The following is a 26,728-nucleotide window of genomic DNA, read 5'->3' on the forward strand; positions in this document are numbered from 1 at the left end:
GATGAGGTCCTTGGGTTTGTGTCCTGGGTTGAGTCAGAGTTTTTCTCACACTAGCCTCATGCAGGAATTTATTCATGTTTATTATATATATATATATATATATATATATATATATATATATATATATATATATATACATATATACATACATATATACATACATATATACATACATATATATATATATATATATATATATATATATATATATATATTTCTAATGGCAGGATTGCTCTTTTATGAGTCTTCTTTCCTATATAATTTTACCACACACCTTTGGTGCAGTCTACAACGATGCTTAATTCTCATTTGCCTCCACTCACTCCTCTGGACCTTCAATCCTCCTAACTCCTGCCTTGAGTCTTCATTGTGCTCGTGATGTGGTTTCCACTTCTACATCCTGATATTCTCTCTACTCTACTCAATTTATACTTCCAATTCTTCACCAACTTCCAATCTAACATCAAGAGCTTCCCGTGGCTCACTGTGTCCTCCTTGGAATAACCTTACAATCCATGATCCTGCACATATCCCTCTGCTTCACTGAGAAATAATCGATCTGGCTTCTGCAGGGTCCACTTTTCATGGTTTCTTACTTTTTACAAAATTTAAGCTTGCTGTAAAGAGTTTCAAAATCTCTGCTGTTGCCAAAATCCATTCCTCTCCATAATTTCTGATACCTTAGCCTTCCCCACTAAGTACACCTTCATGACTGCCTATTTCAATATCTACGTACACATTCAAAACACCCTCCAAAAAAATACTCCATCCCCCTCTGTCAAATCTCTCACCAAATCCTCTGCTATTTTTCCTGTTCCTAGCGTACTATCTGTTGCGCCTACCTTGAAATGACATTCAGAAAACTCCTTTGAAATCAACTTTAAGTGCATCATCTCTCACTCACTCAGACAACTTCGCTCACCTGCTGTGCAACTCCTTCTCCAAAACTACACCTACTCCATTACTCCTGCCCTGCCTCCCACTATAGAGACCCTTAATTCCCCACCTAGCTCCCTTTCACTATTCTCTGTCCATCTGGTCTCTTGGAAACAATCCATCCTCCCCTCCCCTTCCCCCACGCTCTTCTTCTGATAATAACATCTACACTCTCCACTACAAACATTTATGCCAAATAAACAAACAACCTGTACTTGCATCAATAAATTACCCAACAAATAGGGAGCATAATACATTTAATGATCTCAAAAGTATTCATTATATTGAGTTTAATTTACATATTATTAAACATCTTGTTAGAAAATATGGCATTGAGGATAGTTTCTCTGAAAATATTCCCAACGTAATGAACACGAGTTAATTAGTTCATTTATGGAGTCAATGCAGTGAAATTTAATCTTTTATGTGAAAAACTCCATAGATTCAGATTATTTGTGCAGAGTAATTACCTGCCCGATATTAGCATATACAGGACAAGTAGAAGCATAAATTACTCTTCTACCTGCAAGTTCATGAGCATACACAGTAAAGCATAAAACATACACTTGCCACACCTTTCCTGACAGAGGCATCTTGCCTAACCTTATTCTTCTGATCCATAACGCAGGATGTCAATAAAATGTAAACACACCCACCCACCCATACGTACGCACTCCCCCGACCAACTCCAGGTCCACATCACTTCCCCCCTCCAAATGCAAGTCCACATCCATCCCCCTCCTCCAAATGCAAGTAGACATCCATCCCCCTCCTCCAAATGCAAGTCCACATCCTTCCCCCCCAGCAAATGCAAGTCCACATCCCAAACCCCTCCAAATGCAAGTCCTCATCTATCCCCCTCCAAATTCAAGTCCACATCCCTCCCCCACCCCTCCAAATGCAAGTCCACATCCCTTCCCCTCCAAATGCAAGGCAGCATCCGTTCTCTTCTCCAAACTGCAAGTCCGCATCCCTCCCCCTCTCTCCAAGTCCGCATCCCTCCCCCTCTCCAAGTCCGCATCCCTCCCCCTCTCCAAGTCCGCATCCCTCCCCCTCTCCAAGTCCACATCCCTCCCCCTCTCCAAGTCTGCATCCCTCCCCCTCTCCAAGTCCGCATCCCTTCCTCCTCTCCAAGTCCGCATCCCTCCCCCTCCCCAAGTCCGCATCCCTCCCTCCTCTCCAAGTCCGCATCCCTCCCCCTCTCCAAGTCCGCATCCCTCGCCCCTCTCCAAGTCCGCATCCCTCCCCCTCCCAATTCCAAGTCCGCATACATCCGTCCCCCTCCAAATGCAAGTCCTCATCCATCCGTCGCCTCCAAATGCAAGCCCGCTTCCCTTCCCCCTTCCAAAGGCAAGTCCGCATCCCTCCAACCCTCAAAATGCAAGTCAGCCTATCTCCCCCCTCTCTAAATGGAAGTCTGCATCCACCCCTCCCCTCCAACTCCAAGTCTGCATCCCTCCTCCCTCCCCCTCCAAATGCAAGCCGGCATCCCTCCTCCACTCCCAAATCCAAGTCCTCATCCCTGCTCCCTCTCCAAATCCGCATGCCCTGCCTCTCCAAGTCTGCACCCCTCCCCCCCTTTCCAAATGCAAGTCCGCATCCCTCCTCCCCCATCCAAATGCAAGTCCGTATCTTTCCCCTCCTCCAAATGCAAGTCTGCATCCCTCCCCCCTCCAAATTCAAAGTCTGCTTCCCTCCCCATGCCTGGTATTGGATTAATGGTGAGGGTGGTGAGCTTGGGATCCAAGGATCATGAGTTCAAATCCCACTCGGATGTTGAATTAATACCAGGTGGGGTTGACTCTGCCTGTCATCCTTCCAAGGTCGGCAAAATGAGTGCCAGCTTGCTAGTATCCTGTGTCAGAGTGGCAACTCATCCCAAATTGTGCCCAATAGCCAAGGAGACTGCTTAGCCAGCACCAACACTCTGCACAGAGTGTGGTCCCAATGGATGGATGGATGAATCCCCCCCCTCCCAATTCCAAGGCCACATATGTCCCCCCTCCAAACCCCAAGTCTGCATCCCTTCCTTCACTCGCAACTCCACATAATCTATAATATTGTGTGTGTGTGTGTGTGTGTGTGTGTGTGTGTGTGTGTATGTATGTATGTGTGTGTGTGTCCTTCATCCCATCAAAACCATGAAACTTCCCAGTCTGAAATTTTCCATACACACGAAGGGAACTCCAAGAGAGTGCATGAGTGAAAATTTGGTGTTTAGGTTAATTAAAACACCCCTTTTGAAGATAATTAATGGCTTTTTAAATATTATATCCTTTATCAGGCGCATCCACAGACACCTCGCTCTCAATGGGGTCTCAAGGCGCTTCCTGGGTTACCTCATTGGGGACTTATCTCGTCATTTTGTTCAACCCTCACAATAATGCTATGAGTTGGAACAGGCCACATCAGTTTATTCACAATAAAGTGGTCAAAATGTTTTTTGTTTTTTTTGCACATTCCTCACATATCATCGAATGCCTGATCTTCATACCTCAAATTTCTGTTTACATTGCTTTTGTAAGTGCTATAGTTTTCAAATTAGGAGCTGAGAGCGATTTCATGCATTATATGATTTTCCACCATCTACTCTCACGGACTAATTCAAGTAATAGAAATGTCATTTGAGTTTTGAGGATCGGATCATGTGTTGTATTAAATACCTCAAAATCTGGTGTGAAATCTGAAAATGTTAATATATTGGCGATGTTTAGGTTTTTTGTCATGACCAATCAGCTTGCTTTCGCTTGCCAAGCCAGTCGTTCCTTATCAACAACATAATTGGAGTGCTTGCTTGAGTGCTTAAGCCACTTGCCCAGCGTCCCACAGTCGATAGCGGTACAGTTCGTGCCTCGATCAGGATGTACAGTTGGCAGTTGCTACAAGGTAGAGGTACATGTAGTTAGATTTGGATTTGTAAAGGGGCTTCTCCATGGGTGTGTATGCAAGCCTGCATGTTTGGTTGTGGGCACTGTGGTGGCAAAGTTTCATCCCGTATCTTATGGTGGTGAAGATGGGTGGTGGAGATTTTAACTTTAAACCTCAGCAGCGTATCTTTTTCCTTTATCTTTGTGACTGTTTCTAAAGCAATTGGTTAATTTATATGAACCAGATTTGCTTTACAAAGGTTATATGGTTTCTCTTTGTGAGTTTCAAAGCAAAATACATTTGATAACACCCGATTTCCAAGCCGTTTGCCATTGTAACATGTTTTCTAAATTCCAGAGCCAAATTTTTTTCCACCTTTTCATACAACGATTGACAACAGATCTCTTTGACACATCTATAATGCAACGTTGTTTTTTTAATTTGTTCATTGAAATCCCCACAAAACAAGGGTGAAAGCTACTCCAGGTTTTTGGGTTGTATACAGTACATACTGGAGTCGGTAATCACACCAAGATAATAACAGCCAAGTAGGATTTGAACTCTGGATCCCAGGCATCCCAAGCCCCCCAGCCTAACCATGAAGCCAACACAAGGCATACTAATATCAATACTAATACTAATCCGAATACTCATATGACGCATACTTGGACTCATTGAATATATATATATATATATATATATATATATATATATATATATATATATATATATATATATATATATATATATATACATATATACCCGATTATTTATATATATATATATATATATATATATATATATATATATATATATATATATATATATACCCAATTATATATATATATATATATATATATATATATATATATATATATATAAAATCAGGTATATATATATATATATATATATATATATATATATATATATATATATATATATATATATATATATATATATATATATATATATATATATATATATATATATATATATATATATATATATATATATATATATATATATATATACCCGATTTCTGTCAGTTGATTGTTTGCCATTTGTATTACAGTGTTTAAGAAAGTAGAAATACATGAATGACATGGTTATTTAACCATTTATTCAAAAAAAATTATTACGGAACTGTACCAAGCTGTTTTACTTGCAATTTTCTGAATGCCCTCCCTCGTGATTGATGCACAATTGCAGCCGAGCAGGCACAGAGAGGCGCACACGTCTGCAGAGTTCGATATCAATTTCCTCAAACTTTGCAGTGATTTGAGCCTTTAATTCCTGAATGGTACGAGGCTTTTCACGATAAACAAGGTCTTTCATGAGCCCCCAAAGAAAGAAATCTGGAGGTGTAAGGTCTGGGGAGCGTGTCGGCCACTCAATCATACCGCGGCGGCCGATCCACTTTCTGGGAAAGTTTTCATCAAGCCACTGACGAACATAACGTCCAAAATGAGGTGGAGCTCCATCATGCTGGAAATAACAGTCCTGATCTTGTACCCTGGGCCAAAAGAAGGTTTGCAGCATATCCAGGTAAATTTCTGCAGACATATCCCTCAAAGAAAAAGGGTCCAATTATCCCGAATGGAGATATGGCTGCCCAAACTGTCACTCAAGGTAAATTTACCTCCTTCTCAACTGTCACTCTTGGGTTATTCGCAGCCCAGTAGACACAATTGTGTCTGTTAATTGTGCCATTAAGCTTAAAACATGCCTCATTTGACCACCAGATGTTGTCTAGCATTGTGTCCTCTTCGTGAAGTTTAGCAAAGAACTCTTCGCAAAATTGAAGACGGCGGTCGTCATCTCCATCGTGAAGGGCATGCAGTAAGGGTGGAATGTAAGGTTTCCATTTTTTTCTGGTGAAGGATATGGATAACACTTGATTTGCTCACTTCCAACTCTGCAGATAAACGGCGAGTTGACTTTTGCGGACTTTGTTCCAGTTTTCTGATGGCTTCTTCAGCCTTATAGCTACATTCGTTGCCGTTTTCGGATGACCCGACTTCTTTGCATTGGCTACCGACCCTGTTGCTTCAAATTTCTCAACAATCAATCATATGTTTCTTCCCTGGGGTGGGTTAATATCGAATTCCTGTGCCAAACGGCGTGCCGCCATCGTTGGTTGTTCATTACATTTGTCGTAATGTTTCACTGCCGCAATGAGTTGATTCATTGAAAGGTAATTCATGGTTCAATTGGGTGCAAATTCAGTAACTTTCCAAACTCGCAGCAATAACTCACAAAACAAAATCAAATATAAATGAATTACGAAAATTAATAATCTGCAAGACAATTATTAACAACATGACTTCCCAGAAAGAATGTGACAGCCGAAAAATCAGAAATCGGGCGTTACTTTTGACTCACCCTGTATATATATATATATATATATATATATATATATATATATATATATGTATATATATATATATATATATATATATATATATATATATATATATATATATATATATATATATATATATATGTGTGTGTGTGTGTGTGTGCGTGTGTGTGTGTGTGTGTGTGTGTGTGTGTGTGTGTGTGTGTGTGTGTGTGTGTGTGTTGTTCATAAAGCATAACATATAGATTCTCTCTGCTAACTCCCCAGTTATTTCATTAATATACGTGCACTTAGACCTTTCCCTCACGTCTAAGGGGTCAAATGGGATGAAGTGTGTTGTGTGGATCTCATAGTTAGGTCTGATTATATCTCTATCTTCATTCCAACTCTTTTCCTCTTATTCCTGAAATTAATCCAAGCAGACACCGCACCCAGCCGGCCGCTTCTGAAAACAACAGCAACATCCTCCATGATAAGAATGCATCCTCGCGGAGGCAAAAGGAAGCATAACCTACACGATGGAAAAAATCCTCCGCTGCAAGATACTGAGTCAAAGGGAATAGTAGAACCATACATTAAATCCCAACACCGTACAGGATGCACGCAGCACGCTCTTTACAACCCTAATTATATCCAATCCTTTCCTTCAATCCATTGCACAGTCCAGGGCATGAATAGCGCACCTCTTCATTCGGGTCTGCGCGCTGCTTACAATGGCATATTACCATTGCAGTCTCCCTTAGAGGCGTGGGTTCGTATCCCACTCCTGATACCAAACTGTTGTGGCAGGGGGGTCAGGTGAGAAGACCACAAGGGGGGAAGCTATCTCGGGTCCCACCAGACTCCCTGGAATCGCAGGCCGTTGCACACGGATAACTCTGTGACGCGGCGGGTCGCTAACCTCCCTTCCTCATGCCTGATGGTCTCGCCCATTCTCTGGATAGGTGCAGATGCTGCACCAGCACCGTAGCCAGGTAGGAGACAATGCGCCAACTCTCACGAGGGATCGTTCAGCAGAGCGTCCCCCCCCCCCATATGTACTGGGTAGCGCAGTCGGTCAACCATGCAAGGTATTACAAGACCGTTACCTCATCTCTTCTTCTTTATTCTCATTAACTCCTCTTTATCGGTGTGTGTGTGTGTGTGTGTGTGTGTGTGTGTGTGTGTGTGTGTGTGTGTGTGTGTGTGTGAGTGATGGCGCCAGTCCGAGCTTTAAGTTAAGATTGCAGAAGATATATATATCAGTATCGGTCTGCTCTGTGTCTGCTTTAGTAAGTCGCTTGTTTCGTTGACGCACCACACATTTTAGTCCATGGGCCAGATTGACCCCCGTGCATCCCTCTCCCCCCCAGGACAGTATGAGACCCGTTTTATTTTACTCCTTAGACAATCCCATACATGAAAAGTGGATGTCACCATCACGAAATTGGGATGGACTACCTGTATGACGTCACTTTCAAAATGGCCGCCAGCGAAATCACCGAAATTTCAATTTTGCGCATATCTCAGCTGCTATAATAGCTAAAGACAAAATCTTGGTGTCTACACCCATGTTTTTGAGGTCACCCAAGGAATACAATGGTGTGCCCATAAAAATCCTTAGGTTATTGGATCATTTAAAATTCAATAAAGTGGACACGGTCAGGTCAGGTCAGGTATGGGAGCATGTGCCAGAACAGCGCGTCGCTGCGTCCACTTTCCGCCGGTACTCCAGGGGCCTCCGTCTGGCCATCCCCCAGGCAGATGCCAGGCCCATCCCCATCTCCTTGAGATGATGGTCAACCTGCTGCAACCATGAGGCACGTGGTCGGCCCACTGGCCTCCTCCACTCATGAGACTCCCTCGCTGAGAGAATCTGGTGAGCAGGATCAGCGTCAGGAAAGCGAGCCACATGTCCATACAGCCGCAGCTGACGCTCACGGACTATGCAGGTAACAAATCTCATCCGAGTCTTTCTCAGCAACCGCTCGTTGGACACAAAATCCGACCAGCAATAGCCAAGGATTCTCCGAAGAGACCTGGTACCAAAGGAATTAAGTCTCCGTCTCAGATCCTTGGTCAAAGTCCAAGTCTCGCACCCATAGAGCAAGACTGGAAGTACCAAGGACGTGAAGACTCGGACTTTCGTCCTCCCGCACAGGTAACGGCAGCGCCACACCCCATGATCCAGTGAATCCATGACTCCCCAGGCCCGACCCAGACGTCTATTGACCTCCGGCTCACAACCTGCGGAGACATGAATATCACTGCCAAGGTAAGTGAATCTATCCACGACCTCAACATCCTCACCACAAACAGACACAGACAGGACAGCAGCATCCAAGATGTCACCGAAAGCCTGGATCTTTGTTTTGACCCAAGAAATCCGTAATCCCAACGGCTCCGACTCCTCATTCAGCACTTCGAGGGCCCCCAAGAGGATGTCTAAAGTCTCCGCAAAGATGACTGCATCATCTGCAAAATCAAGGTCCGAGATCTTGACATTGCCAAACGATGCACCGCAACTTGATCTCTCCGACATCCTCCCAAAAAATCCAGTCCATACAAGTGCTGAAAAGTGTGGGGGCAAGTACACATCCCTGACGAACTCCAGTAACAACTGGAAATAAGTCAGAGGCGGTACCACCACACTTCACAGCACTCTCAGTACCAGAGTAGAGTTCAGACATCAGATCGATCAGTTTCGGTGGCACCCCACGAAGAACAAGAATCCTCCAGAGGACATCCCTATTCACTGAATCGAACGCTTTACAGAGATCAACATAGGCTGCAAGCAGCCCCTGCCGAAACTCTCGTCTGCGTTCAGTGAGGACACGAAGAGCAAGGATACGGTCAATCGTTGACCTCTTTGGTGTAAAGCCTGACTGCTCTGGACGCTGGTGCTCAAGCAGATGGTGGCGAACCCTATCAAGAATTATCCGAGCAAAGACCTTGCCCGGCACTGAGAGCAGCGTCACCCCTCGGTAGTTGTTGCAGTCTTGGCGATCACCCTTCCCTTTCCAGAGAGGGACAACAAGGCCCCTCTTCCAGTCAGTTGGGATGATGCCTGTGTTCCAGGCAGAGCACAAAACTGCATGCAACGACGCGAGTGCAGCATTTCCACCAGCCTTGAGAAGTTCAGCATGGATGCCACAGATCCCTGGAGCTTTGCCCCGTTTCAACTGGTTCACCGCAGCCCGTGTTTCCACAAGCGATGGTGGACCACAGTTGATTCGAGGGTCAGCAACAGGGATTGTAACACCCTTGACGTCCAACTCGACAGCTGGGGGATCAGCCTGGTACAACCGCTCAAAGTAACCGGCCCAGCGAGCCTTCACTTCAGACTCCTCTGTCAAGAGCCTACCACTCTCTGCTCGAACTGCAGTGCTCCGAGGGATGGGCTTGGATGAACGTAATGCGCGAATTCCCCTGTAAGCGGGACGAGAATCACCTGTCCACAGGTGATGCTCTACCTCCTCACAGATTCCTCGCACATAGGCCTCCTTGTCCACCCTCAGTGCACGTACAGTTTTACGCCTCAGCTCCCTGAACAGCTCAGCTCTGCCATTCAGCCTGGCCCTGCGACTCTGGTCAATGGTATCCAGTGTCCCTTGAGAGACAAAATTCTTCTTTGCCCTGCGGTGAGTTCCAAGACATCCAGCGGCAACATCAAGGACGGTGGTCTTGAAGGTGCTCCACAACTCTTCAGGACCCCCCAAAGCACCCAGACCCCCCAAGTGTCCACTCAGCCTGTTTGCAAACTCCTCAGCTACTCTCTCATCCCTGAGCTTGGCAACATCCAGCCTAGGCTGGGATGGTACCATTCTCCAGGATTTAAGGTGCAGCTTTAGAGTTGCTACAACAAGCCTGTGGTCAGTATTGAGGAACTGGAGCACTCAGTAGACCCTGCAGTTCTGGATCATCCTCCAACGACCGTCAATGAGGACATGGTCAATCTCCTTTGCCACACCGCCAGCGTTGGAATACCAAGTCCAGCGATGAGCTTGCGGGCGCTGAAACCATGAACCAGCCACCCTAAGTCCATGACTTCTTGCAAAGTCAAGGAACTTAGTGCTATTCTGGTTCATAGTTCCTGACCCATGGGGACCAACACACACCTCATAACCATCCCTATCAGTTCCAGTCGATGCATTGAAATCCCCCAAGACTAGAAGTGTATCTCGTCTGGGGCACTGATCAACCACAGACTCGAGTGTGGCGTAGAATGCATCCTTCACGGTAAGATCACTCGCCTCAGTCGGAGCATAAATAGAGACCAGGGAAATGACACCTAAGGAGTGACGAATCCTTAATCTCATAATACGCTCGTTGACCGGTGTTACCTCAATTATCATTGGGGTCAGCTTATTGGACACAGCTACAGCAACTCCTTGGGTATGGTAACCATCAGAGCGACCAGACCAATAGTAGGTGTAACCACCCACCATTATCTCGCCGCAATCCGGTCTCCGAACCTCAGAGAGAGCTGCAATCCCGATGTCCAAACGCTTGAGCTCAGATGATAACAGAGACAGGTGATCATCCTCTCTTAGGGATAGGACATTCCAGGCACCCACCCGAAGGGACCGCCTCAGGTTAACCCAAGGAGACCGTCGTCTGGTGGACGACACCAGCACCACTCCGACACACTCTCCCGCAATCTGACCCAGGGATGTTTCCCCGTGGTTTCCCTCCTATCAAAGACTGGGGGTCCCGAAGGCTTTGCCCCAATCCCATCATCCGGTGAGCTGCCCTGCGAAGGGAAGCTGCACAGGAGGTACTCCCACGGAGTGGGTTTTCAGATTTTTTTGCGTTTTTGCGTTTTGCGGAATGAAGCGTTTTACGGTGGCTGGAGTGCAAATCCTGCCACCAACCTCCAAATAAGAAGTAACCCAACTGCAGGAGGACGTCCGCAGACACAGTTGGGCACTAGATATGGATGGCCGTTGGCTCACAAGGAGCTCCTCCGCCCTTTGACAGGTTTTGTTTTTAATCCTGCTGGGTGTCCATATCCAAACACCCTCCTCACCAGAAAACCTGGTGGGGGAGACGGTTTAGTCGCCGACAACCCGACCATGGAACAGGTTAGTACAGGTTTACATGGTACCTGTAGCAGGTCACAGATCGAACCTGACCTGACAAAAATCGGACACGGAATCCAGTGGAAATCTCATTTTCACGCAAATTTTCAAGTGAACTTGCTATACATGTTTCTGTTCATTGTTATGTTGTATTTATATTTCCAGTGTTGGGCCCATAGATAGTTTTAGTAATGTATGCCTGCCCTTTTTGTGATCAAATGTAGTTAGGCGTGAATAATAAATCTGACACATTACTCATTCAAGATGGCAAAGCTGTGTTCCACACTATGACAGATATCCCAGGCAACTTTCAACTGATTTGCCATCAGATATTTGACAGTATTGCCAAAACAACCAACTTCATCTTTACTACAGATATGTATCAGGAGGGCTCCATCAAGAACATGGAATGACAGCAACGTGGGTCGGGTGAAAAGCTAATTATTGGAGGTCCACTAATGAAGAAACCAGCAGATTGGAAGAGTTTCCTCATGAATGGCGAGAACAAGTCTCAGCTGGTGGATGTGATCAAGGATGTGTGGTCTTCAAATCCCTTTACTCCTAAGCTTGTGCAGAGGAATGTTGTGTTAGTGGTGCAAGGCCACTGCTATGCGTTGAATACTGATGACGGGCTAACAGTCACAAAGAGAGAGTTACCTGAGCTTTATTCAGACCAAGAAGAAACAGACACCAGGATTGTATCGGTACACAATACGTATCCGAATCCCTGACAGCGATGTGTTCTTCATAATGCTACATTACGCATCAAGTTTTGAAATAACAATTATTTTTGACACTGGTTCAGGTAACAAGAGGAGACTCTTAAACATCTCTGATCTAGCCAGTCAATATGGTCAGAGAATGTGTACTGCACTGATGTCTCTCCATGCACTTACACACTGTGACACCACCAGTGCATACAAAGGGATTGGGAAAGTTCGACCCATCAAACATCTCCAGAAATCAGAAGCCTTCATAGATGCATTGTCCAAACTCGGAGACACGTGGGAAGTTCCCACTACATTATTTGGAGAACTTGAACACTTCACCTGTGCCGTTTATGGACGAGGGCGCTTCAACTCTGTGGACACAGCTTGTGGAGCAATGTTGAGGGAGAAATCTGGAGGCACAGATGGTAATATCAACTTAAAGCGGAATATAGATATGAGTCAAATGCCACCTTGCCAGAAAGCGCTACAAGAACATGTAAAATGTGCTGACTACCAGGTTGGTATCTGGAAAGTTGCAGATATGCCTCAACCAAGAGTGCCACGAGCAACAGATGGTCATAGATGGCTTCTTAGTGATGGGAACATTCAACCAATGTGGTTCTGAGGACCATTGATTCCCCCTGAGGTGGCACTGGAAGATGACAAACTGCCCAGTGATGATGATGACGATGATGATGCCACCTCATCCGGTGACTCTGACCAAGATGGGGCATCTGACGCGAACATGTCTGGTAGTGAGAGTGAAGAGGATTGAATACTGAAGAACAGTCATGATTGTGTGATGTGCTAGTACATACATGTAAAATAATCCTTTGTGTGTGATGGCTGTTAATTTGTTTTACAATTAATTTATGTACCTCTAAAATTTGATTTATTTATTTCATGGTCTCTATAATGTGTAGTTTTTTTTCAGGAGCTTGCATTCTATCTTCCCTGACAATCATTGTCAATGTTCTAGTCAAGATAATTATTGTCATTATTTTACCTTTTTGTTTTGTTTTGAACAATGATATGATGAAGTAACATCAACTTTTTTTATTTGTTTATTGTTTTGCTTTCATTTGAACAACAATGAAAGACCTTTCACATGTACAGGTGATTCTGTTTTATGTTGAATTCCATAACATATTGAATGCAACATAGACTCTTTCAGTGCAATACCGCAATTGTGTCAGTCATATAAAAGTCCATTGGATATGATAAACATGTCCATGAGATCCATACAAATCAAAGAAAGCTATTATCCCATGCACATGGTTAATCATAGACGTGAAAATTTGTGCGAAACTGAGAATTCCGCTGGATTCCGTGTCCACTTTATTGAATTTTAAATGATCAATAACCTAAGGAATTTTTTGTGTGCACCATTGTATTCCTTGACCTCAAAAACATGGTTGTAGACACCAAGATTTTGTCTCCAGCTATGATAGCAGCTGAGATATGCGCAAAATTGAAATTTCGGTGATTTTGCTGGCAGCCATTTTGAAAGTGACGTCATACAGGTAGTCCATCCCAATTTCGTGATGGTGGCATCCATTTTTCATGTATGGGAAGGTCTAAGGAGTAAAATAAAACAGGTCTCATACTGTCCTGGGGGGGGAGGTGCACGGGGGGTCAATCTGGCCCATGGACTATTTCTTTCTATCCCTGTTTTAGATACAACAATAAACTACATTCACTGTGCCACATATTTTTCCTCGCCTGCCTGTAATAAATGCTGATGTAGAAATGTTCCCAGCTCATTTTTGTCTTTTCTTTCATTGATCCAGCATGGTCCATATCCTAGCGTAGCCGGGACTTTATTCCCAACGATCCATTATTTTAGCCGGTACGTTCATTGGCTGTGTCGCTCAGCTGCATCTGATCCGGTAAGGTGATCCGGTTTCGACAAGGTGTACCAAGGGCGTGTCCCCCGGTAATTATGTCACATGATTATTTTTAGGTAACCGATATTAGACGGCGGACCCCAAGTCATGTGATTGAGTTATTGGCGTTCACGGTTGGTTAGCGATCCGCCACATCACGGAGTTATCCGTGTGCAACAGCCTGATAGTTTGGGGACTCTGGTGGGAACCCGATATAGCTTCCCCCCCTCCCCCCTAAGTGGTCTTCTCACCCTATCCCTGGCCACAACAATATTTATCTCCGGACGTGTCCAAGCAGTGTTTATGTCTGGGCGGGAGTTTTTCTCCGGATGTGTCTGGCCAGTGTTTGTCTCCAGACAGCTTAGTTCTGGACATGTTCAGACAGTGTTTGCCTCTGGACAGTGTTTATTTCTGGACATGTCCAGACAGTATTTATAATATGACTGGTAGAAAATGCATTTCAGACATTACTTTGTTTACACCATCACTGTTATTCTATGCAGAATAATTTTGATGAGAGTATGAATCATAATTAATGATTCATTGGCTGTGTCGCTCAGCTGCATCTGATCCGGTAAGGTGATCCGGTTTCGACAAGGTGTACCAAGGGCGTGTCCCCCGGTAATTATGTCACATGATTATTTTTAGGTAACCGATATTAGACGGCGGACCCCAAGTCATGTGATTGAGTTATTGGCGTTCACGGTTGGTTAGCGATCCGCCACATCACGGAGTTATCCGTGTGCAACAGCCTGATAGTTTGGGGACTCTGGTGGGAACCCGATATAGCTTCCCCCCCTCCCCCCTAAGTGGTCTTCTCACCCTATCCCTGGCCACAACAATATTTATCTCCGGACGTGTCCAAGCAGTGTTTATGTCTGGGCGGGAGTTTTTCTCCGGATGTGTCTGGCCAGTGTTTGTCTCCAGACAGCTTAGTTCCGGACATGTTCAGACAGTGTTTGCCTCTGGACAGTGTTTATTTCTGGACATGTCCAGACAGTATTTATAATATGACTGGTAGAAAATGCATTTCAGACATTACTTTGTTTACACCATCACTGTTATTCTATGCAGAATAATTTTGATGAGAGTATGAATCATAATTAATGCACCACTGCCTTCCCTTTCCCCATCCCCTCCCTCCCCCTCTCTCCTTACTCCCCCTCCCTCCTCTCTCTTTCCCCATCCTCTCTCTCTCTTTCTTGCCCCATCCCTATCTCCCTCCTCCTGTTTCTTCCCCTTCTTACTATTCCCGTCAGTGAAGCGATGGGTGGTATTTGCTGGTCGTCAATAAGAGTGAGACTGCTGAGGTTTCTTGGTGAAGCAAATCAACAAAAAGTAACTTATACGTTGGATGGAATAATTAATGGTTATATATATATATATATATATATATATATATATATATATATATATATATATATATATATATATATATATATATATATATATATATATATATATATATATATATATATATATATATATATATATATATATATATATATATATATATATATATATGTGTGTTTTTACCTCCAGTAGGTGTGCAAACCAGCCACAGTGAGATTATTTATACTCCACCCATGAAATGTCATGCTTCCACTCAAACAAGGCAGTGTTAGAACGTTCTTTTGGACACCTCTCATGTTGCATGCAAATAAAATGGAAGCATTAGTAATGATTCTGGGTTCGGTTTGAAAAGGAATTTGTCTGCAAGGGAATTCAAAATCGTTTTTTTGTTTTTTGTTATGATTTTCTTTTGACAGCATAATAGTCATGAACTGTTAAGACTGCTAAGGTTTCTTCATAAAGTAAATCGACAGAAAGGTAACTATACAGAATTGACTGAATAGTTTGTTATATGTTTTTTTTACTTCCTATAGGTGTGCAAACCAATGACTGAGCATATATCCACCACCTGTACAACAAAAATGAATGCAACTCGAAATTACATGACTATCAATATTTGTAAACCTCTGCATCCATTGGCTGGACCCAAGAGTTCTTGAATTCGGTATCATTCAACATTATACATGCAGTGGTTGCAACTTTTACCCCATTTAGACAAAATTGAGCAACCTGCATATATATATATATATATATATATATATATATATATATATATATATATATATATATATATATATATATATGTTCTTCAAAAAAAATTAATTTCAAAGAGTGCTATGTTGTGAATATGATTAGATATTTGTTCACGAACAACAATTGGTAAAAGTAGAGCCACGGACAGACGAAATCGAAGGTGAACATTTGCTTCCAGACAGGAAATGATATATCGAAAGCAACCAGCCAAAATTCACCATAAATGAATATCTGGTTAAAACATTTATTCAGCACAACCAATTTACATCAACTTTGATGTCTCTATCACCTAAAATATGGTTGCAAAGTAAACAAAAGAAGTGTTGATGCATGCAAGTTGATGGGGAATTAACCTTTTTATTACAAACACCCAGGCTAGTCTATGTGCCGACGACAAGTTAATGTTCACCTTCAACAATTTATGATGTAAGATTATCAGTGAAATAATTATAGGAGAATAGACTATGCCGTTATTCACTGAAAGGGATCATGTAATGTCAGGGAAGAACCGAGACAGATTACAGTTTTGTGAATCGGGGATGAAACTTTTGAAACGAATGTGCAGACTTTGAAAATGAAAGCAGCATTTAGTTAATCATCCATATCAGTTATGGAATATTTTACGAGCTCTGCTGTAGAACACTGCAATGGAACAATGCTTTGCACTGCAAACTCTCTAGCACATAGCACATAGTCAGCATGGCATAAAATTAATATTTCAACAATTACAATACATTTTCCAAATTGTTGATGTTGAAGTGAGCATTTTGCTTTTGTTGTGTCCTTATAGATGCTGCAGAACAGTGGACATTCTATCTTCACAGACTTAGTTGCAATATAAAAAGCACATGATATTAAAAGGTAGCAAAAAAGGTGACGTGATGCAGCAGAGAAAATAGTTTTTTATTTTTCGAATTTCAGAACATTTTTACAGAGGAAACATTGACAGAACAAGCTTCCTAATCTTTTTCAAAATTTGTGCCCTAATTTTATTTTGATTGGCAATAAGAAGCTATGAATTGGCATAGGAGTAGATTTTTGCCTTCTCTATCATTCCACAGTCAATATCTTGATATTTAGCCAAGAAATACCTGTTTATGGGGTTCCAATTGAACATATTTCAGTTGTTCCCTGTGAATAGCTACCATTTTGAATATCGAATGAGGTCATGTGACCCCAAAAAAATTTGCCACTGCTATTTTCATATTCTCTTGTCCTTTCCCTTTCTAAAAAAAAAACATCTAGTTTGCATGGGTTTATTTGCTTTGTTTGGTCATTATTAGCCTATTTCTTAAGTCGGTATTGATGGTAAAAGTTCAAAGTTGAACCAAGTACTTCCAGCCTTCAACATGATATTTCATTGGGGCTCTGCAGCTAAAATGAAAAGGTCAGGCCTAAAGTCCAACTCCACCAAATTTGGTACTTTTATCAAAATTTGAACGATTCTTGGCATATGGCCAGCTTGTGTACTCCAGTCGGGATAAGGAAAAAATTATGAAAATATAAATAAACCAGCAGGACACCCATCATCGATGGAATAGGGATTGTAGGCTTTGCTACTCACTGATTGAATGAGGCTTATTTTATGCGAGAACTTCTGGTTATACTACATTCCTGGTTCATCCATCATATGCATATATGAACAAACTCGTTCCAGTCCCAACTCTGGAGTATCCAACTAAAAGCTGGCCACATGAAACACATGGTTGGGTGAGATAGAGTCCTGCTTGGTGCAGCTTTTGCCCTTGTGCCTTGTTTATCGACACGCTAATGACAGAGATACCAGGAATTGGAGCCACTTGAATTTAAATGCACAGTCGCTGGCAATGAGTGGTATGCGGGGAATCAACCAATTCTCTCATGAAATTCCTCTGATGTAGATTGGAGCTTCTATGAAGTTTTTCAACAGCTGCTGCATGACCAACCAAGTCCCTTTGCACAATTTTGGGGCATCCATATTGTGAATAAGCATGATTGGTGTCCCAACTTTCAATTTTAGATCATGAGGTGGCATGCTTTGATAATGTAGCAAGTTCAGAAACTCGACAGGGTAGTGAAGAGATTTGATCCACATGCAGAACAGTATCAGTGGATTTATAGGCGACTTCTTCACTGGGCATATGTTCCAATAGTCATTGATTCAATGTATGAACAACGTCATTTTGTGGGGTGAGTATTGCCTATTGTGACAACCAATCAGTGTCTCCATAATTTTGTGAAAAATATGAGCAATATCACTGGGTGCTCACCTGGTAGAATAATGATACTGAGAAGGAATTCAACGTAGAACGGGATCAGCAAAATGTACCAATGAACCAATGTTATAGCAAATGCCTATTTTGGGGCGCAAACCCCACCCTCCTCCGTAAAACTTATTCGACTCCGATATATTTTGTTGTTGTGAACAAACTTTGGTACATCATGAGTGATGAAGGTTGTGGTCAAGTTTCATCGGAATTGTGTGTGTAGTTTCAGAGAAGAAAGCAAATATCTATTTTTGGGGAAACCACCCACCCTCCTCCAACCCCCCCCCCCCAGACTCATTCACTTTTTTATTTTATGCTATGAACAAACTTTGGTCCATCACGGTTGTGAGGGTTGTGGTCAGGTTTTATCGAAATTGTGTGTGTAGTTTCGGAAAAGTTACAAGTGTTTATGGACGGACTGACGGACGGACAGATGACGCGCCACCCATAAGCACCCCATAATTATGTTCCAGTTGAGCGAGAAATCAGGAAACACACCGTTTATCAAATTGTTGTCAGAACGCACCACTGCAGCCAGATTTTCGTGAAGAGGGATGAGGCCGTTACCAGTATCAGGTTCGATTTTACCATCACCAATTTCAGGCAGAGTGGTGAACTGGTGTGCACTATCATGATCTCGTCAGTGCAAGTGCATATTGGTATGGAGGGTCATTTTTTCAACATCTCGCCACAGCACTGACGATTTTGGACTCACATTGACTTGATCGGCTTGAGTACCACGCCAAATTATCGGCAAAGTTTGTCTGAAATCACCGGCAAGAAGAACTGTAACTCCACCAATGGATGTACTGCACTGTTTTGTCAAATATTTTGCGAGTTCGGTCAAGTGCCTTGATTGCCTGCTGGGGTGACATGGTACATTCATCACACATAATGAAGGTGCAGTGTTTGAGGAGCATACCGAGTCCAGAATCATTTTTTACATTGCAAATGGCTTTGCCGACCATTGCCAGATTGAGGGGTAATTTTAAGGCGGAATGCCCCGTTGTACCGCCTTTGAGCAGAGTCTCCACAATACCCGACGATACTGGTAGGGATACAAAATCAACAAACACACGACGAATTTGCAGACTGTCTGAATCATCAGCCGGGCACCGCTCTTCATCAAGGTTTCAATCCCTGAAACCACAATTGACAACAAAATGTAATTTTATCAAAAAATTAATTTCGCACAAACTTGTCCAGTGGATACTAAATAAAACAATTTGGATGCTAAAGATCGTGCATAACGACACAGCAAGTCTGTCGATAATAGTCTGAAGCACCTTGTACAACCACAATTGCAGTAAAAGGTTGGATCGTAATGCTGCAGTACCAAACGAGTATCAGAATAATGAAATGAGATATGATTCGTCTTGATAGTAGTAATAGAAGACAAAGTGAAATGAACTTTAACCTTTTCCTGAATAATTTTTCTTCACGGGTACGTCAACGTCAAAGTACTTCCGGGTCAAGTGATTACCTTGAAAAGTGTCACGTGAACGTTTTCAAAGGCCCTAAACAGACACTTCTTCACCGATATCCTCGAGTAAACCGGCCTAAAACATACTCCGTGCATGAATCTAGGTTTTGTTGGAGGTGATTTTGGCGTATTAGCCGTGATAACTAAGATTACGCCGAACACACAGAAACGCCTTTATCTTTTTATATGCAGATATAGAATTTTGATATAGATGATGTAAATGTCACGTGCTTTGTGGATTTTAAATCATTTAATGAAACTACGAGTACGAAGTCTTTGATGAATACCTTCCCAAATCTACAATCATTCAAACGTAAGCATCAAATGCCACAGGCATGCAGTGAAATAACCAGAATTTAAAGAGATGAGAAGGAGAAGGTAATACGATGGGTAAAATGGATTTATCAAACCAGAAAATAGATTCTGTGACTTTTGAGTGACAAAGGATGACAAAAAGATTTTTTTTTGTTTATATATACAATGTCGAGGCTCATATAACAGCTAACACACAGAACGTGTAACAAAGGGAGAAGGAGACAAGAGGAGCAGGAGAGGGAAGCACAAAAAAGTGGGGAACAGAGACATTAGGAGATCTGTGGAAGGGTGAGGGATGGGACGGGGAACACGGGGTAAACAAGATGGACACGACAGGGACTTTCAGGAAGGAAAGCAGGGAATTTGAAGGAGGTGGATTTGGGATGGATTAACGGGGATAGATAATTTTTTTTTGAAGGTGGTTTTGGATGGGGGAAGATATGAGATGGTGATGAACAGCTGTTTTGAAGACCTAGAGGGAAGAGTGGGATTGAAGAGTGTGGGAGTTTGTTCCAAAGGCAAGGAAAAAAGAGGAATGAAAGCTTGAAGGTGAGCAGTGATTCTTAATTTTGGTAGTTTCACCAGAAAAGGGTTGCTGCTGGACATTGAGCATCCTGCAGAAATATGGGAGGGGGTGGGGAGATCACAGACAGACAAGGGGGGGAGTGCAAGGAAGGAGAGGAGATGGTGGAAAACAGATAGACCACTGACCTGCCTGCGAGAGACCTAAAGACTCAGCTTTATCGTGAGAGATACCAATGACACCAAACGCCTTGGTTTCCACAGCGTGAAGCCGAGAAAGGTGTGAAGAGGAAGCACCAGCCCAGAGGGGAGAGCAGTCTTAGAGCTCTGTTGCATGGCTGGGTTCGAGGGTGAATGAGGCCATTTTTGGCTTCAGAATCTTATGGGGCGGGGATACTTCTCGGGGACGCATCTGCATGCCAATGGGAGCACTCAGACATGCCAACAGAATGTTTTGATCTGATTTTTAGCCAACCCTTTACCCAGTCTCTATAAAATAGCTGCAAAAGGATTAGTCAGTTTTGAGCCAGTCAGTCTTCGCACGACATCAGAGGACTGAACGAGGAGGGTCCAGACCTGAACAGGAGCATGATGGGAAATGCAGAGCAAAGCGCTGAGTAGGTGGAACGCTCGACAGATAATAGACATAGTAATTACACACAGTACTGTACAGACTTTCTCACACGCCATGTTTAGCTATCATCTCACACATTCTGCCTCTCCCATCTACTGTCTCATCTGCTTTAGACACACAAAACGAAAAGAGCAATTGCAGATATGTAGAGATATGTATATATATATATATATATATATATATATATATATATATATATATATATATATATATATATATATTTTTTTTTTTTTTACACCACATTTTGCACCTCCTCAATCACGCACCATAAACACCCCCAGTTTTCTTCCCTCCTCCATCTCCTAAGCAACTGGGTTGCATTGGTCGGTCAATCACACTGGTTCGTCAATTCTGGAGGTCGTTCCCACCTCAAACTTTTTCTCATCTCTCTTGCTACTCTAATTTCCTCGGGTGTGTGTCTGATGGAACTGTTATGTTAGGTTAAAGATAAGATTGTAGAAATTGAATTTCAGTTTAGCTCTGCCCTGTGTCATCTGTTTTGCAAATAATTGCATTTATTTTGCCACAACTCATCAATCCTTGCTTTCCTCTGCTGTACACAATGCATAATATACCATTTTATCATTGTCCTACATGTCCTTTCCACACCCTAAATTTATTAATAAATTGCCGTCATTGTAAATGTATCCAGCTCATTCTGTGCTTTCCTCCATTGGTCCAGCATAGTCTGCACACAGTTTAGCTGGGAAGTTCTACTCCACCGATTTCGCTCTTATTAGCCGGTGCGTAATAGGCAGCTCCGCATGGCTGCACCTGATATTGTAAGTTCCATGCAAGTACGCATCAAGGCATGTGACCCCCTTGGTAAGGCCATCCACAGGAAAGGTATCATGCAGAGTAGTGTAACCCTGCCAAGATTGGCAGTACCATTCAGCATTTGTGGTTGCTTCGCAACCCGTCAGCATGCAGAGTTATCTGTGCCTGGTGGCCTCAGGATCTGACGTTCGGCAGGACCCGAGTGCTTCCTCTCATGGCAATCCTCGAACCCTGGATCCGCAACAATGTAAATCAATAAAGAAGATCAATACATATTTATCAATGAAGAAGATTGATACATATAAATCAATCAAGAAGATCGATACATATAAATCAAGAAAATAAGTAAATTGATTATCGATACATGTTAATAAATTTTGTAATGGGACAAACGTTTTGGTTAATATCAGTTTTGTTTGAAATCTTTGTTAATTTGCAGCGTTTCATAACTAACTGGAAATTATTGTCAATATCGCACTGATGAAGAGAAAATTGTCTCCTGAAGAATTTTTTTCAGCCTGATTTGCGTGCACATTCATCGTTATTATGGCATCTTGGTCAGCCTTTCAGTAATTTTTTCTGGTAAAGTGGAATGAACTCCAACCTGTTGTCGCCAACATTGCACACCCCTTCCCACTCATTGTTCCCCCTTACCCCACCAACCCCAAGCTCCCTGTTATCTCGTTATTCATGTGCCTGCTTTGAGGTGCCATTGTTGGAAAGAAGTACAGGGGCAGGCGGCCTGTGGAATGATGGACGTCTCACTACAGGACATTTTCCAAGCAGGCAGGAAAGTGCTAACTGCCATCTGGGCGCCAAGCCTTTCTCTCTCTCGATGTCACATTTATGGCAGCAGGAGCTGTCCATCATTCTCAGGCTACTTCAGAAGCAATGGAAGCAGCGGGACATTTAAGGTGGCAGTTTATAGGCCATGGCCTATTTCTAAAAGTCTCTCATCTGATATTCAGAAACCTGGCTGAAGTGTTACAATGGATAGTGCGTTCTACATAGGTAAAGCGTTGAAATTCTGGCAGCTGATGGGCTGCCAGTCATCTTTTTCACCTTCACTTCCATCCATAAATAGTTAATGGTTTGTTACCCCCAATGCAGATTGATTGCTTGATAAACTCGTGCCAAAAGCAGAACTTTAACTGTCTCCTTGACCTTATTACCGAGTTACTATAGCCATGGTTGGATAGAATGAGCCGTCGTTTCGAGAGATATCAGCGAGTTCACACGAGACATGCAAACACACCTCGCTGCTCGAATTTGATTAAAATGTTGAAACTGCTTTCCACACAGCAACCACACACTGAGATAGCAAGCAGTTTAACCTGGTGTCGAGAAATTTCCAACAAGATCAGACAACTTGCTACACATGTACAGTTCAGGCAGGAATTTGTTCAGTGTGCCGGTGATACCTCGCATACTCTTCATCGAAAACAGCATGGAATTTTTAATTTACACCAACTAATAGTGCCAGAGGGGATAACGAGTTACACGTCCATCCGAGGGATGGTGTACTTTTTGTTGTCTGTGAAACATCTTGACATTTTTTTAGTTGGGTCAAGAGTCAAACCCAGATAATATATCTAAAAGGTAAGTGCACCATCTCTGAACCATGCTGTCGTATCATGGTCGACTCTGGCAGTTGAAAAGACAGTAGTATCTGTGAAATTATTTCTCCAATTTCTTTTTTTTTTAACAAACCCGACCCTTATTCCATCCCATGCCTCCCACCACCTTCAATTATTGCACTCTGGAACCTTACCGTCCCAACACCCACTCCCATATTCCTGCTGGACCATTACGCCCCGATTGATACAGGTTTTCTCCTTTCAAGGACGTGCGTTATTTGGCTCCCTCTTCCCATCTCTCTCAATGAAAGCAGTATCGGTAAATAGACTGAGGCTCTCTTGAGGAATCCCTGACACATAGCCAAGATCCAGCGTATTAAACTCACACAACAACATTTAGCTCAGACATATACATACATAATAAATATATATATATATATATATATATATATATATATATATATATATATATATATATATATATATATATATATATATATATATTGTTGTGGTTACCAAATTCGCAAACCACCATTCAGGTCCCTTAGGTGAGGTATCTCGGTAAGTACATGTGTAGTTAGGCCCAAACCCGTTGTCTAGTGGGAATACATGTCATTTATGCGTGCTGCGACTCTTCAGGATAGCCGTTTTTCTTTTACTATCTTTAATTTGGACCAACCGCCATTGTTACCACCACCAACCACCGCTTCACCACAACCGCCACGACCTTCACGTCACACCTCGCAACCGTCGCATCGCCACCGTTCTTGCGCCGCCTGTGGGTACCGGTGTTGGACTCGTGCAGGGCGCGCGCCGAACAGCGTGTACAAAATCACGGATTTTGTGCTTCAAAAACGGATCAAAAACGACACACGCCCACTTTTTGCTGTCCAATCGGTGAGCGAGGGGCGAATTGGCCCCACCTCCAGGGCGATCGATATATGCAAATTTATGGATCAAAAAGCCTTCACGCCCACTTTTTCTCGGGCCAATGGGGAGCGAGGTGAAAGGTCGAAGGGAGGGGGTCAAAGATGAGAGGGCGAAGGTACGGGGCTGATAAAAGGACCGTGTTCATCAGTCCAGTAGAGTCCAGAGGCGGAGAGTAGGAGAGTAGGAGAGTCGGAAACAGAGAGTCAAGACTTCGCGGGCGGTGGAGTTGGCAAGAAGGAGCTGGTCGTCGTGTGCGTTGGAGTCGGAACGGAGGGGACGGAGCTGTGGAAAGGCAGCGACACCAGACGAGGGGGTGCTCGCGTCGGGAGCTGCACCCCAGGGAGGCCGACAGCGCGACCTGGCCGAGGTGGAGACGCTCGTCGCGGGATAATAAAAATCCTCTATACCCCGAGCATCAGCAACCCCCTCCTGTTTCCCCCCGCGCTGAGATAGTGCGACCAAGGGGGCCCCTTTCCCACCCCCTACCAGACACTGTCCGCGAGGCCCGCGGAGTTGAGGCGCCATCGCCGCTCCGCGTCTCATCACCAGACGGGTAGGCGCGACCCGGTCTCGGCCTCAGGCCCGCCTCATCCTTGAGGGTATTCTTTTCCTTGGTTTTGGGTATGTGTTGTCGGCGCCGTCTGTGAAGTAGAATTGTATAAGTGTTGCCGTGTGCTCGGTAGTCGGTATTAGCTCTGCATTGTGTTTTCGCTTTTACGTTTGCTTTTTGTGAAAATTGCATTGTGTCTTTTCTGTGTGCTTTTGGTGGAATTGAATATGTGTGCTCCCGTGTGCCGCGAATAAATGTGCTTTGTGTTGAACTGTTTCCCGCTTCGCTTCGTCTTTTCCTCTATTGAATCCCCATCTTGCTTCACGTAAAGGGTTGGTAGTGGGCTGAATACGCCCGATAATTAATCGAACCGTCGAGGTCGACGATAACACCGCTCGGTTATTCTGATAGTACGGAACGGGTCGCTTAAGTGGCCCGTGTCCGAAGTCGACCTGCGGCGAGGTGCGATCGCCCGGTCTACCCTCCGCGTGGGTACTTAGGTAGGTCGAATTTGGCGAGCAACCCTATCCCACGCGGGGGCTGATTGGCTCGATCGCGGTGAGACCGAAAGGTCCACCCGTGACTGGTTCCCGGCGTTAGTCCGAGAGGGTCACGACTGGATTGTCCGTCCGGTGGGCGACGTGCCGCGATTCGAGTTACGTGGCCGTCAGCACGCCGGCGGGCGCGAATACCGCAACAATATATATATATATATATATATATATATATATATATATATATATATATATATATATATATATATATATATATATATATATATATATATATATATATATATATATATACATATACACAGCCTGGTTTTGGTGTAGTTGTTAGGGTAGCGGCTTGGGATCCAAAAGGTCCTGAGTTCAAGTCCCGTTGGCCGCTTGAATTAATACACACCAGGAGGTTGACTCAGCCTGTCATCCATTCGTGGTCGGCGAAGTGAGTACCAGTGTACTGGGCCCGGTGTATGCCTGGTTAGAATAGGTGTACCATATCCCTGTGTCGTAAGAGGCGACCAGGGTTACGTCAGGAAGGGCATCCGGAGTAAAACCTGTGCCAAATCATTATGCGGATCATAACGGATGATCCGCTGTGGCGACCCCTAACTGGAGCAGCCAAAATAAGAAGAATATAAATATACATATATGTTTTGAATGTATATATATATATATATATATATATATATATATATATATATATATATATATATATACATATACATATACATATACATATATATATACATATACATATACATATACATATATATATATATATATACATATACATATACATATACATATACATATACATATACATATACATATACATATATATATATATATATATATATATATATATATATATATATATATATATATATTGTTGTGGATTTTCGCCCATCCGGCGTGTGGGCAACTGCCTTTAGCTCAATTGCGGCCGTGCGCACCCACCGAACGAGAAATTTAGTCGCAGCTTTCGGATCAACGCCGAAACCCAGCTATGGGTGTTTTTAACCACACCATAAACCAGCCAACTCCTCTGTCCACGCGCTACAGGGTCGATCGCCGAATTGTCGATGTACCTAATTATTCGCGCAGACAGAAATGCCGGGAGTTTACACCTCAACGGAGCCTGCACGAAAACGAGCCGCTTAAGCAGCTCGTTCCGTTTGCGATCGTCGAGCGGTTTTATATCCCCAAGTCCCGTCGGACCAGATGTACATTTTACCGGCTTATAATCAGCCAGCTAATTATTCT

The 26,728-nt window shown here is 43.3% G+C and overlaps 1 pseudogene; it reads left to right on the forward strand.

The window, feature by feature from the left end:
• LOC147015876 (uncharacterized) overlaps positions 1–12,558 on the forward strand; it is a 37,524-nt pseudogene extending 24,966 nt beyond the window's left edge.
• Positions 12,559–26,728: the final 14,170 nt, after the last annotated feature.

Source organism: Eptatretus burgeri, chromosome 12 (genome assembly GCF_056783735.1).
Source record: "Eptatretus burgeri isolate ZD-2024b chromosome 12, Ebu_testis_v1, whole genome shotgun sequence".
Taxonomy (NCBI): domain Eukaryota; kingdom Metazoa; phylum Chordata; class Myxini; order Myxiniformes; family Myxinidae; genus Eptatretus; species Eptatretus burgeri.